This window comes from Myxine glutinosa, chromosome 8 (assembly GCF_964187855.1).
Source record: "Myxine glutinosa chromosome 8, kmMyxGlut1.1, whole genome shotgun sequence".
NCBI classification, from domain to species: domain Eukaryota; kingdom Metazoa; phylum Chordata; class Myxini; order Myxiniformes; family Myxinidae; genus Myxine; species Myxine glutinosa.
This window is the reverse complement of record NC_136268.1, coordinates 122,360,198-122,374,713: the sequence shown is the minus strand read 5'-3', so window position 1 is coordinate 122,374,713 and position 14,516 is coordinate 122,360,198.

Below are 14,516 nucleotides of genomic sequence, written 5' to 3'. Positions count from 1 at the left end.
ACACAAGTGCAAAAAGTGTTTTTTCAACACTATCACAATTGCAAAAAGTGTTTTTTCCACACTAATACAAGTGCAAAAGTGGTTTCCAGCACCAACACAAGTGCGAAAAGTGGTTTTTCAACACTAACACAAGTGCGAAAAGTGGTTTTTCCACACTAATACAAGTGCAAAAGTGGTTTCCTGCACCAACACAAGCGCGAAAAGTTGTTTTTCAACACTAACACAAGTGCGAAAAGTGGTTTTTCAACACTATCACAAGTGCAAAAAGTGTTTTTTCCACACTAATACAAGTGCAAAAGTGGTTTCCTGCACCAACACAAGTGCGAAAAGTGGTTTTTCAACACTAACTCAAGTGCGAAAAGGGGTTTTTCAACACTATCACAAGTGTAAAAGTGGTTTTGCAACACTGACACAAGTGTGAAAGTGGTTTTGCAACCTAACACAAGTGCGATAAGTGGTTTTCAACACCAGTACGAGTGCGGAAAGTGGTTTTTGCAATACTAACACAAGTGCGGAAAGTGGTTTTTGCAACAATATCTCGAGTGCGAAATGTGGTTTTGCAACAGGAGCACGTGTGCAAAAAGTGGTTTTGCAATACTAACACAAGTGAGATAAGTGGCTTTGCAACACTAACACAAGTGAGATAAGTGGTTTTGCAACACTAACACAAGTGAAAAAGTGGTTTTGAACACTAACAGGAGTGCGAAAAGTGGTTTCAACACTAGCAGAAGTGAGAAAAGTGAGTTGCAACACTAACCCAAGTGCAAAAAGTTGTTTTGCAACACAGGCACAAGTGTAGAACGTGGTGTTCAACACGAGCGAAAGTGTGGAAAGTGGTTTTGCAACACTAGCTTAAGTGCAGAGAGTGGTTTTCAACGCCAGCCCAAGTGCGGAAAGTGGTTTCCAACACCAACACAAGTGCGGAAAATGGTTTTGCAACACTAACACAAGTGCAAAAAGTTGTTTTGCAACACTAACACAAGTGCGGAAAGTGGTTTTGCAACACGAACACAAGTGCGAAAAGTGGTTTTGCAACACTAGCACAAGTGTGAAAGTGGTTTTGCAGCCTAACACAAGTGCGATAAGTGGTTTTCAACACCACTACGAGTGCGGAAAGTGGTTTTGGCAACACTAACACAAGTGCGAAAAGTGGTTTTTCAACACTATCATAAGTGCAAAAAGTGTTTTTTCCACACTAATACAAGTGCAAAAATGGTTTCCTGCACCAACACAAGTGCGAAAAGTGGTTTTTCAACACTAACACAGGTGTGAAAAGTGGTTTTTCAACACTAACACAAGTGCAAAAAGTGGTTTTTCCACACTAATACAAGTGCAAAAGTGGTTTCCTGCACCAACACAAGTGCGAAAAGTGGTTTTTCAACACTAACACAAGTGCGAAAAGTGGTTTTTCAACACTATCACAAGTGCAAAAAGTGTTTTTTCCACACTAATACAAGCGCAAAAGTGGTTTCCTGCACCAACACAAGTGCGAAAAGTGGTTTTTCAACACTAACACAGGTGCGAAAAGTGGTTTTTCAACAATATCACAAGTGCAAAAAGTGTTTTTTCCACACTAATACAAGTGCAAAAGTGGTTTCCTGCACCAACACAAGTGCGAAAAGTGGTTTTTCAACACTAACACAAGTGCGAAAAGTGGTTTTTCAACACTATCACAAGTGCAAAAAGTGTTTTTTCCACACTAATACAAATGCAAAAGTGGTTTCCTGCACCAACACAAGTGCGAAAAGTGGATTTTCAACACTAACACAAGTGTGAAAAGTGGGTTTTCAACACTAACACAAGTGCGAAAAGTGGGTTTTCAACACTAACACAAGTGCGAAAAGTGGTTTCCTTCACTAACACAAATGCGAAAAGTGGTTTTTCAACACTAACACAAGTGCGAAAAGTGGTTTTTCAACACTAACACAAGTGCGAAAAGTGGTTTTTCAACACTAACACAAGTGCGAAAAGTGGATTTCCACACTAATACAAGTGCGAAAAGTGGTTTCCTTCACTAATACAAGCGCAAAAGTGGTTTCCTGCACCAACACAAGTGCGAAAAGTGGTTTTTCAACACTAACACAAGTGCAAAAAGTGTTTTTTCAACACTATCAAAAGTGCAAAAAGTGTTTTTTCCACACTAATACAAGTGCAAAAGTGGTTTCCTGCACCAACACAAGTGCGAAAAGTGGTTTTTCAACACTAACACAAGTGCGAAAAGTGGTTTTTCAACACTAACACAAGTGCGAAAAGTGGTTTTTCCACACTAATACAAGTGCAAAAGTGGTTTCCTGCACCAACACAAGTGCGAAAAGTGGTTTTTCAACACTAACACAAGTGCGAAAAGTGGTTTTTCAACACTATCACAAGTGTAAAAGTGGTTTTGCAACACTGACACAAGTGTGAAAGTGGTTTTGCAACCTAACACAAGTGCGATAAGTGGTTTTCAACACCAGTACGAGTGCGGAAAGTGGTTTTTGCAATACTAACACAAGTGCGGAAAGTGGTTTTTGCAACAATATCTCGAGTGCGAAATGTGGTTTTGCAACAGGAGCACGTGTGCAAAAAGTGGTTTTGCAATACTAACACAAGTGAGATAAGTGGCTTTGCAACACTAACACAAGTGAGCTAAGTGGTTTTGCAACACTAACACAAGTGAAAAAGTGGTTTTGAACACTAACAGGAGTGCGAAAAGTGGTTTCAACACTAGCAGAAGTGAGAAAAGTGGGTTGCAACACTAACCCAAGTGCAAAAAGTTGTTTTGCAACACAGGCACAAGTGTAGAACGTGGTGTTCAACACGAGCGAAAGTGTGGAAAGTGGTTTTGCAACACTAGCTTAAGTGCAGAGAGTGGTTTTCAACGCCAGCCCAAGTGCGGAAAGTGGTTTCCAACACCAACACAAGTGCGGAAAATGGTTTTGCAACACTAACACAAGTGCAAAAAGTTGTTTTGCAACACTAACACAAGTGCGAAAAGTGGTTTTGCAACACGAACACAAGTGCGAAAAGTGGTTTTGCAACACTAGCACAAGTGTGAAAGTGGTTTTGCAGCCTAACACAAGTGCGATAAGTGGTTTACAACACCACTACGAGTGCGGAAAGTTGTTTTGGCAACACTAACACAAGTGCGAAAAGTGGTTTTTCAACACTATCATAAGTGCAAAAAGTGTTTTTTCCACACTAATACAAGTGCAAAAGTGGTTTCCTGCACCAACACAAGTGCGAAAAGTGGTTTTTCAACACTAACACATGTGCGAAAAGTGGTTTTTCAACACTAACACAAGTGCGAAAAGTGGTTTTTCCACACTAATACAAGTGCAAAAGTGGTTTCCTGCACCAACACAAGTGCGAAAAGTGGTTTTCCAACACTAACACAAGTGCGAAAAGTGGTTTTTCAACACTATCACAAGTGCAAAAAGTGTTTTTTCCACACTAATACAAGTGCAAAAGTGGTTTCCTGCACCAACACAAGCGCGAAAAGTGTATTTTCAACACTAACACAAGTGCGAAAAGTGGTTTTTCAACACTATCACAAGTGCAAAAAGTGTTTTTTCCACACTAATACAAGTGCAAAAGTGGTTTCCTGCACCAACACAAGTGCGAAAAGTGGTTTTTCAACACTAACACAAGTGCGAAAAGTGGTTTTTCAACACTAACACAAGTGCGAAAAATGGTTTTTCCACACTAGTACAAGTGCAAAAGTGGTTTCCTGCACCAACACAAGTGCGAAAAGTGGTTTTTCAACTCTAACACAAGTGTGAAAAGTGGTTTTTCCACACTAATACAAGTGCAAAAGTGGTTTCCTGCACCAACACAAGTGCGAAAAGTGGTTTTTCAACACTAACACAAGTGCAAAAAGTAGTTTTTCAACACTAACACAAGTGCGAAAAGTGGTTTTTCAACAATATCACAAGTGCAAAAAAGTGTTTTTTCCACACTAATACAAGTGCAAAGGTGGTTTCCTGCACCAACACAAGTGCGAAAAGTGGTTTTTCCACACTAATACAAGTGCAAAAGTGGTTTCCTGCACCAACACAAGTGCAAAAAGTGGTTTTTCAACACTATCACAAGTGCAAAAAGTGTTTTTTCCACACTAATACAAGTGCAAAAGTGGTTTCCTGCACCAACACAAGTGCGAAAAGTGGTTTTTCAACACTAACACAATTGCGAAAAGTGGATTTTCAACACTAACACAAGTGCGAAAAGTGGATTTTCAACACTAACACAAGTGCGAAAAGTGGTTTCCTTCACTAACACAAGTGCGAAAAGTGGTTTTTCAACACAAACACAAGTGCGAAAAGTGGTTTTTCCACACTAATACAAGTGCAAAAGTGGTTTCCTGCACCAACACAAGTGCGAAAAGTGGTTTTTCAACACTAACACAAGTGCGAAAAGTGGTTTTTCAACACTAACACAAGTGCGAAAAGTGGTTTTTCAACAATATCACAAGTGCAAAAAGTGTTTTTTCCACACTAATACAAGTGCAAAAGTGGTTTCCTGCACCAACACAAGTGCGAAAAGTGGGTTTTCAACATTAACACAAGTGCGAAAAGTGGTTTCCTTCACTAACACAAGTGCAAAAAGTGGTTTTTCAACACTAACACAAGTGCGAAAAGTGGTTTTTCAACACTAACACAAGTGCGAAAAGTGGTTTTTCAACACTAACACAAGTGCGAAAAGTGGATTTCCACACTAATACAAGTGCGAAAAGTGGTTTCCTTCACTAATACAAGCGCAAAAGTGGTTTCCTGCACCAACACAAGTGCGAAAAGTGGTTTTTCAACACTAACACAAGTGCAAAAAGTGTTTTTTCAACACTATCACAAGTGCAAAAAGTGTTTTTTCCACACTAATACAAGTGCAAAAGTGGTTTCCTGCACCAACACAAGTGCGAAAAGTGGTTTTTCAACACTAACACAAGTGCGAAAAGTGGTTTTTCAACACTAACACAAGTGCGAAAAGTGGTTTTTCCACACTAATACAAGTGCAAAAGTGGTTTCCTGCACCAACACAAGCGCGAAAAGTTGTTTTTCAACACTAACACAAGTGCGAAAAGTGGTTTTTCAACACTATCACAAGTGCAAAAAGTGTTTTTTCCACACTAATACAAGTGCAAAAGTGGTTTCCTGCACCAACACAAGTGCGAAAAGTGGTTTTTCAACACTAACTCAAGTGCGAAAAGTGGTTTTTCAACACTATCACAAGTGTAAAAGTGGTTTTGCAACACTGACACAAGTGTGAAAGTGGTTTTGCAACCTAACACAAGTGCGATAAGTGGTTTTCAACACCAGTACGAGTGCGGAAAGTGGTTTTTGCAATACTAACACAAGTGCGGAAAGTGGTTTTTGCAACAATATCTCGAGTGCGAAATGTGGTTTTGCAACAGGAGCACGTGTGCAAAAAGTGGTTTTGCAATACTAACACAAGTGAGATAAGTGGCTTTGCAACACTAACACAAGTGAGATAAGTGGTTTTGCAACACTAACACAAGTGAAAAAGTGGTTTTGAACACTAACAGGAGTGCGAAAAGTGGTTTCAACACTAGCAGAAGTGAGAAAAGTGAGTTGCAACACTAACCCAAGTGCAAAAAGTTGTTTTGCAACACAGGCACAAGTGTAGAACGTGGTGTTCAACACGAGCGAAAGTGTGGAAAGTGGTTTTGCAACACTAGCTTAAGTGCAGAGAGTGGTTTTCAACGCCAGCCCAAGTGCGGAAAGTGGTTTCCAACACCAACACAAGTGCGGAAAATGGTTTTGCAACACTAACACAAGTGCAAAAAGTTGTTTTGCAACACTAACACAAGTGCGGAAAGTGGTTTTGCAACACGAACACAAGTGCGAAAAGTGGTTTTGCAACACTAGCACAAGTGTGAAAGTGGTTTTGCAGCCTAACACAAGTGCGATAAGTGGTTTTCAACACCACTACGAGTGCGGAAAGTGGTTTTGGCAACACTAACACAAGTGCGAAAAGTGGTTTTTCAACACTATCATAAGTGCAAAAAGTGTTTTTTCCACACTAATACAAGTGCAAAAATGGTTTCCTGCACCAACACAAGTGCGAAAAGTGGTTTTTCAACACTAACACAGGTGTGAAAAGTGGTTTTTCAACACTAACACAAGTGCAAAAAGTGGTTTTTCCACACTAATACAAGTGCAAAAGTGGTTTCCTGCACCAACACAAGTGCGAAAAGTGGTTTTTCAACACTAACACAAGTGCGAAAAGTGGTTTTTCAACACTATCACAAGTGCAAAAAGTGTTTTTTCCACACTAATACAAGCGCAAAAGTGGTTTCCTGCACCAACACAAGTGCGAAAAGTGTATTTTCAACACTAACACAAGTGCGAAAAGTGGTTTTTCAACACTATCACAAGTGCAAAAAGTGTTTTTTCCACACTAATACAAGTGCAAAAGTGGTTTCCTGCACCAACACAAGTGCGAAAAGTGGTTTTTCAACACTAACACAAGTGCGAAAAGTGGTTTTTCAACACTAACACAAGTGCGAAAAATGGTTTTTCCACACTAGTACAAGTGCAAAAGTGGTTTCCTGCACCAACACAAGTGCGAAAAGTGGTTTTTCAACACTAACACAAGTGTGAAAAGTGGTTTTTCCACACTAATACAAGTTCAAAAGTGGTTTCCTGCACCAACACAAGTGCGAAAAGTGGTTTTTCAACACTAACACAAGTGCGAAAAGTGGTTTTTCAACAATATCACAAGTGCAAAAAGTGTTTTTTCCACACTAATACAAGTGCAAAAGTGGTTTCCTGCACCAACACAAGTGCGAAAAGTGGGTTTTCAACATTAACACAAGTGCGAAAAGTGGTTTCCTTCACTAACACAAGTGCAAAAAGTGGTTTTTCAACACTAACACAAGTGCGAAAAGTGGTTTTTCAACACTAACACAAGTGCGAAAAGTGGTTTTTCAACACTAACACAAGTGCGAAAAGTGGATTTCCACACTAATACAAGTGCGAAAAGTGGTTTCCTTCACTAATACAAGCGCAAAAGTGGTTTCCTGCACCAACACAAGTGCGAAAAGTGGTTTTTCAACACTAACACAAGTGCAAAAAGTGTTTTTTCAACACTATCACAAGTGCAAAAAGTGTTTTTTCCACACTAATACAAGTGCAAAAGTGGTTTCCTGCACCAACACAAGTGCGAAAAGTGGTTTTTCAACACTAACACAAGTGCGAAAAGTGGTTTTTCAACACTAACACAAGTGTGAAAAGTGGTTTTTCCACACTAATACAAGTTCAAAAGTGGTTTCCTGCACCAACACAAGTGCGAAAAGTGGTTTTTCAACACTAACACAAGTGCGAAAAGTGGTTTTTCAACAATATCACAAGTGCAAAAAGTGTTTTTTCCACACTAATACAAGTGCAAAAGTGGTTTCCTGCACCAACACAAGTGCGAAAAGTGGGTTTTCAACATTAACACAAGTGCGAAAAGTGGTTTCCTTCACTAACACAAGTGCAAAAAGTGGTTTTTCAACACTAACACAAGTGCGAAAAGTGGTTTTTCAACACTAACACAAGTGCGAAAAGTGGTTTTTCAACACTAACACAAGTGCGAAAAGTGGATTTCCACACTAATACAAGTGCGAAAAGTGGTTTCCTTCACTAATACAAGCGCAAAAGTGGTTTTCTGCACCAACACAAGTGCGAAAAGTGGTTTTTCAACACTAACACAAGTGCAAAAAGTGTTTTTTCAACACTATCACAAGTGCAAAAAGTGTTTTTTCCACACTAATACAAGTGCAAAAGTGGTTTCCTGCACCAACACAAGTGCGAAAAGTGGTTTTTCAACACTAACACAAGTGCGAAAAGTGGTTTTTCAACACTAACACAAGTGCGAAAAGTGGTTTTCCCACACTAATACAAGTGCAAAAGTGGTTTCCTGCACCAACACAAGCGCGAAAAGTTGTTTTTCAACACTAACACAAGTGCGAAAAGTGGTTTTTCAACACTATCACAAGTGCAAAAAGTGTTTTTTCCACACTAATACAAGTGCAAAAGTGGTTTCCTGCACCAACACAAGTGCGAAAAGTGGTTTTTCAACACTATCACAAGTTCAAAAAGTGTTTTTTCCACACTAATACAAGTGCAAAAGTGGTTTCCTGCACCAACACAAGTGCGAAAAGTGGTTTTTCAACACTAACACAAGTGCGAAAAGTGGTTTTTCAACACTAACACAAGTGCGAAAAGTGGTTTTTCCACACTAATACAAGTGCAAAAGTGGTTTCCTGCACCAACACAAGTGCGAAAAGTGGTTTTTCAACACTAACACAAGTGCGAAAAGTGGTTTTTCAACACTATCACAAGTGTAAAAGTGGTTTTGCAACACTGACACAAGTGTGAAAGTGGTTTTGCAACCTAACACAAGTGCGATAAGTGGTTTTCAACACCAGTACGAGTGCGGAAAGTGGTTTTTGCAATACTAACACAAGTGCGGAAAGTGGTTTTTGCAACAATATCTCGAGTGCGAAATGTGGTTTTGCAACAGGAGCACGTGTGCAAAAAGTGGTTTTGCAATACTAACACAAGTGAGATAAGTGGCTTTGCAACACTAACACAAGTGAGCTAAGTGGTTTTGCAACACTAACACAAGTGAAAAAGTGGTTTTGAACACTAACAGGAGTGCGAAAAGTGGTTTCAACACTAGCAGAAGTGAGAAAAGTGGGTTGCAACACTAACCCAAGTGCAAAAAGTTGTTTTGCAACACAGGCACAAGTGTAGAACGTGGTGTTCAACACGAGCGAAAGTGTGGAAAGTGGTTTTGCAACACTAGCTTAAGTGCAGAGAGTGGTTTTCAACGCCAGCCCAAGTGCGGAAAGTGGTTTCCAACACCAACACAAGTGCGGAAAATGGTTTTGCAACACTAACACAAGTGCAAAAAGTTGTTTTGCAACACTAACACAAGTGCGAAAAGTGGTTTTGCAACACGAACACAAGTGCGAAAAGTGGTTTTGCAACACTAGCACAAGTGTGAAAGTGGTTTTGCAGCCTAACACAAGTGCGATAAGTGGTTTACAACACCACTACGAGTGCGGAAAGTTGTTTTGGCAACACTAACACAAGTGCGAAAAGTGGTTTTTCAACACTATCATAAGTGCAAAAAGTGTTTTTTCCACACTAATACAAGTGCAAAAGTGGTTTCCTGCACCAACACAAGTGCGAAAAGTGGTTTTTCAACACTAACACAGGTGCGAAAAGTGGTTTTTCAACACTAACACAAGTGCGAAAAGTGGTTTTTCCACACTAATACAAGTGCAAAAGTGGTTTCCTGCACCAACACAAGTGCGAAAAGTGGTTTTCCAACACTAACACAAGTGCGAAAAGTGGTTTTTCAACACTATCACAAGTGCAAAAAGTGTTTTTTCCACACTAATACAAGTGCAAAAGTGGTTTCCTGCACCAACACAAGTGCGAAAAGTGTATTTTCAACACTAACACAAGTGCGAAAAGTGGTTTTTCAACACTATCACAAGTGCAAAAAGTGTTTTTTCCACACTAATACAAGTGCAAAAGTGGTTTCCTGCACCAACACAAGTGCGAAAAGTGGTTTTTCAACACTAACACAAGTGCGAAAAGTGGTTTTTCAACACTAACACAAGTGCGAAAAATGGTTTTCCCACACTAGTACAAGTGCAAAAGTGGTTTCCTGCACCAACACAAGTGCGAAAAGTGGTTTTTCAACTCTAACACAAGTGTGAAAAGTGGTTTTTCCACACTAATACAAGTGCAAAAGTGGTTTCCTGCACCAACACAAGTGCGAAAAGTGGTTTTTCAACACTAACACAAGTGCAAAAAGTAGTTTTTCAACACTAACACAAGTGCGAAAAGTGGTTTTTCAACAATATCACAAGTGCAAAAAAGTGTTTTTTCCACACTAATACAAGTGTAAAGGTGGTTTCCTGCACCAACACAAGTGCGAAAAGTGGTTTTTCCACACTAATACAAGTGCAAAAGTGGTTTCCTGCACCAACACAAGTGCAAAAAGTGGTTTTTCAACACTATCACAAGTGCAAAAAGTGTTTTTTCCACACTAATACAAGTGCAAAAGTGGTTTCCTGCACCAACACAAGTGCGAAAAGTGGTTTTTCAACACTAACACAATTGCGAAAAGTGGATTTTCAACACTAACACAAGTGCGAAAAGTGGATTTTCAACACTAACACAAGTGCGAAAAGTGGTTTCCTTCACTAACACAAGTGCGAAAAGTGGTTTTTCAACACAAACACAAGTGCGAAAAGTGGTTTTTCCACACTAATACAAGTGCAAAAGTGGTTTCCTGCACCAACACAAGTGCGAAAAGTGGTTTTTCAACACTAACACAAGTGCGAAAAGTGGTTTTTCAACACTAACACAAGTGCGAAAAGTGGTTTTTCAACAATATCACAAGTGCAAAAAGTGTTTTTTCCACACTAATACAAGTGCAAAAGTGGTTTCCTGCACCAACACAAGTGCGAAAAGTGGGTTTTCAACATTAACACAAGTGCGAAAAGTGGTTTCCTTCACTAACACAAGTGCAAAAAGTGGTTTTTCAACACTAACACAAGTGCGAAAAGTGGTTTTTCAACACTAACACAAGTGCGAAAAGTGGTTTTTCAACACTAACACAAGTGCGAAAAGTGGATTTCCACACTAATACAAGTGCGAAAAGTGGTTTCCTTCACTAATACAAGCGCAAAAGTGGTTTCCTGCACCAACACAAGTGCGAAAAGTGGTTTTTCAACACTAACACAAGTGCAAAAAGTGTTTTTTCAACACTATCACAAGTGCAAAAAGTGTTTTTTCCACACTAATACAAGTGCAAAAGTGGTTTCCTGCACCAACACAAGTGCGAAAAGTGGTTTTTCAACACTAACACAAGTGCGAAAAGTGGTTTTTCAACACTAACACAAGTGCGAAAAGTGATTTTTCCACACTAATACAAGTGCAAAAGTGGTTTCCTGCACCAACACAAGCGCGAAAAGTTGTTTTTCAACACTAACACAAGTGCGAAAAGTGGTTTTTCAACACTATCACAAGTGCAAAAAGTGTTTTTTCCACACTAATACAAGTGCAAAAGTGGTTTCCTGCACCAACACAAGTGCGAAAAGTGGTTTTTCAACACTAACACAAGTGCGAAAAGTGGTTTTTCAACACTATCACAAGTGTAAAAGTGGTTTTGCAACACTGACACAAGTGTGAAAGTGGTTTTGCAACCTAACACAAGTGCGATAAGTGGTTTTCAACACCAGTACGAGTGCGGAAAGTGGTTTTTGCAATACTAACACAAGTGCGGAAAGTGGTTTTTGCAACAATATCTCGAGTGCGAAATGTGGTTTTGCAACAGGAGCACGTGTGCAAAAAGTGGTTTTGCAATACTAACACAAGTGAGATAAGTGGCTTTGCAACACTAACACAAGTGAGATAAGTGGTTTTGCAACACTAACACAAGTGAAAAAGTGGTTTTGAACACTAACAGGAGTGCGAAAAGTGGTTTCAACACTAGCAGAAGTGAGAAAAGTGAGTTGCAACACTAACCCAAGTGCAAAAAGTTGTTTTGCAACACAGGCACAAGTGTAGAACGTGGTGTTCAACACGAGCGAAAGTGTGGAAAGTGGTTTTGCAACACTAGCTTAAGTGCAGAGAGTGGTTTTCAACGCCAGCCCAAGTGCGGAAAGTGGTTTCCAACACCAACACAAGTGCGGAAAATGGTTTTGCAACACTAACACAAGTGCAAAAAGTTGTTTTGCAACACTAACACAAGTGCGGAAAGTGGTTTTGCAACACGAACACAAGTGCGAAAAGTGGTTTTGCAACACTAGCACAAGTGTGAAAGTGGTTTTGCAGCCTAACACAAGTGCGATAAGTGGTTTTCAACACCACTACGAGTGCGGAAAGTGGTTTTGGCAACACTAACACAAGTGCGAAAAGTGGTTTTTCAACACTATCATAAGTGCAAAAAGTGTTTTTTCCACACTAATACAAGTGCAAAAATGGTTTCCTGCACCAACACAAGTGCGAAAAGTGGTTTTTCAACACTAACACAGGTGTGAAAAGTGGTTTTTCAACACTAACACAAGTGCAAAAAGTGGTTTTTCCACACTAATACAAGTGCAAAAGTGGTTTCCTGCACCAACACAAGTGCGAAAAGTGGTTTTTCAACACTATCACAAGTGCAAAAAGTGTTTTTTCCACACTAATACAAGCGCAAAAGTGGTTTCCTGCACCAACACAAGTGCGAAAAGTGTATTTTCAACACTAACACACGTGCGAAAAGTGGTTTTTCAACACTATCACAAGTGCAAAAAGTGTTTTTTCCACACTAATACAAGTGCAAAAGTGGTTTCCTGCACCAACACAAGTGCGAAAAGTGGTTTTTCAACACTAACACAAGTGCGAAAAGTGGTTTTTCAACACTAACACAAGTGCGAAAAATGGTTTTTCCACACTAGTACAAGTGCAAAAGTGGTTTCCTGCACCAACACAAGTGCGAAAAGTGGTTTTTCAACACTAACACAAGTGTGAAAAGTGGTTTTTCCACACTAATACAAGTTCAAAAGTGGTTTCCTGCACCAACACAAGTGCGAAAAGTGGTTTTTCAACACTAACACAAGTGCGAAAAGTGGTTTTTCAACAATATCACAAGTGCAAAAAGTGTTTTTTCCACACTAATACAAGTGCAAAAGTGGTTTCCTGCACCAACACAAGTGCGAAAAGTGGGTTTTCAACATTAACACAAGTGCGAAAAGTGGTTTCCTTCACTAACACAAGTGCAAAAAGTGGTTTTTCAACACTAACACAAGTGCGAAAAGTGGTTTTTCAACACTAACACAAGTGCGAAAAGTGGTTTTTCAACACTAACACAAGTGCGAAAAGTGGATTTCCACACTAATACAAGTGCGAAAAGTGGTTTCCTTCACTAATACAAGCGCAAAAGTGGTTTCCTGCACCAACACAAGTGCGAAAAGTGGTTTTTCAACACTAACACAAGTGCAAAAAGTGTTTTTTCAACACTATCACAAGTGCAAAAAGTGTTTTTTCCACACTAATACAAGTGCAAAAGTGGTTTCCTGCACCAACACAAGTGCGAAAAGTGGTTTTTCAACACTAACACAAGTGCGAAAAGTGGTTTTTCAACACTAACACAAGTGTGAAAAGTGGTTTTTCCACACTAATACAAGTTCAAAAGTGGTTTCCTGCACCAACACAAGTGCGAAAAGTGGTTTTTCAACACTAACACAAGTGCGAAAAGTGGTTTTTCAACAATATCACAAGTGCAAAAAGTGTTTTTTCCACACTAATACAAGTGCAAAAGTGGTTTCCTGCACCAACACAAGTGCGAAAAGTGGGTTTTCAACATTAACACAAGTGCGAAAAGTGGTTTCCTTCACTAACACAAGTGCAAAAAGTGGTTTTTCAACACTAACACAAGTGCGAAAAGTGGTTTTTCAACACTAACACAAGTGCGAAAAGTGGTTTTTCAACACTAACACAAGTGCGAAAAGTGGATTTCCACACTAATACAAGTGCGAAAAGTGGTTTCCTTCACTAATACAAGCGCAAAAGTGGTTTCCTGCACCAACACAAGTGCGAAAAGTGGTTTTTCAACACTAACACAAGTGCAAAAAGTGTTTTTTCAACACTATCACAAGTGCAAAAAGTGTTTTTTCCACACTAATACAAGTGCAAAAGTGGTTTCCTGCACCAACACAAGTGCGAAAAGTGGTTTTTCAACACTAACACAAGTGCGAAAAGTGGTTTTTCAACACTAACACAAGTGCGAAAAGTGGTTTTTCCACACTAATACAAGTGCAAAAGTGGTTTCCTGCACCAACACAAGCGCGAAAAGTTGTTTTTCAACACTAACACAAGTGCGAAAAGTGGTTTTTCAACACTATCACAAGTTCAAAAAGTGTTTTTTCCACACTAATACAAGTGCAAAAGTGGTTTCCTGCACCAACACAAGTGCGAAAAGTGGTTTTTCAACACTATCACAAGTTCAAAAAGTGTTTTTTCCACACTAATACAAGTGCAAAAGTGGTTTCCTGCACCAACACAAGTGCGAAAAGTGGTTTTTCAACACTAACACAAGGGAGAAAAGTGGTTCTACAACACTAGCTCAAGTGCGAAAAGTGGTTTTCCCACACTAATACAAGTGCAAAAGTGGTTTCCTGCACCAACACAAGTGCGAAAAGTGGTTTTTCAACACTAACACAAGTGCAAAAAGTGTTTTTTCAACACTATCACAAGTGCAAAAAGTGTTTTTTCCACACTAATACAAGTGCAAAAGTGGTTTCCTGCACCAACACAAGTGCGAAAAGTGGTTTTTCAACACTAACACAGGTGCGAAAAGTGGTTTTTCAACACTAACACAAGTGCGAAAAGTGGTTTTTCCACACTGATACAAGTGCAAAAGTGGTTCCTGCACCAACACAAGTGCGAAAAGTGGTTTTTCAACACTAACACAAGTGCGAAAAGTGGTTTTTCAACACTATCACAATTGCAAAAAGTGTTTTTTCCACACTA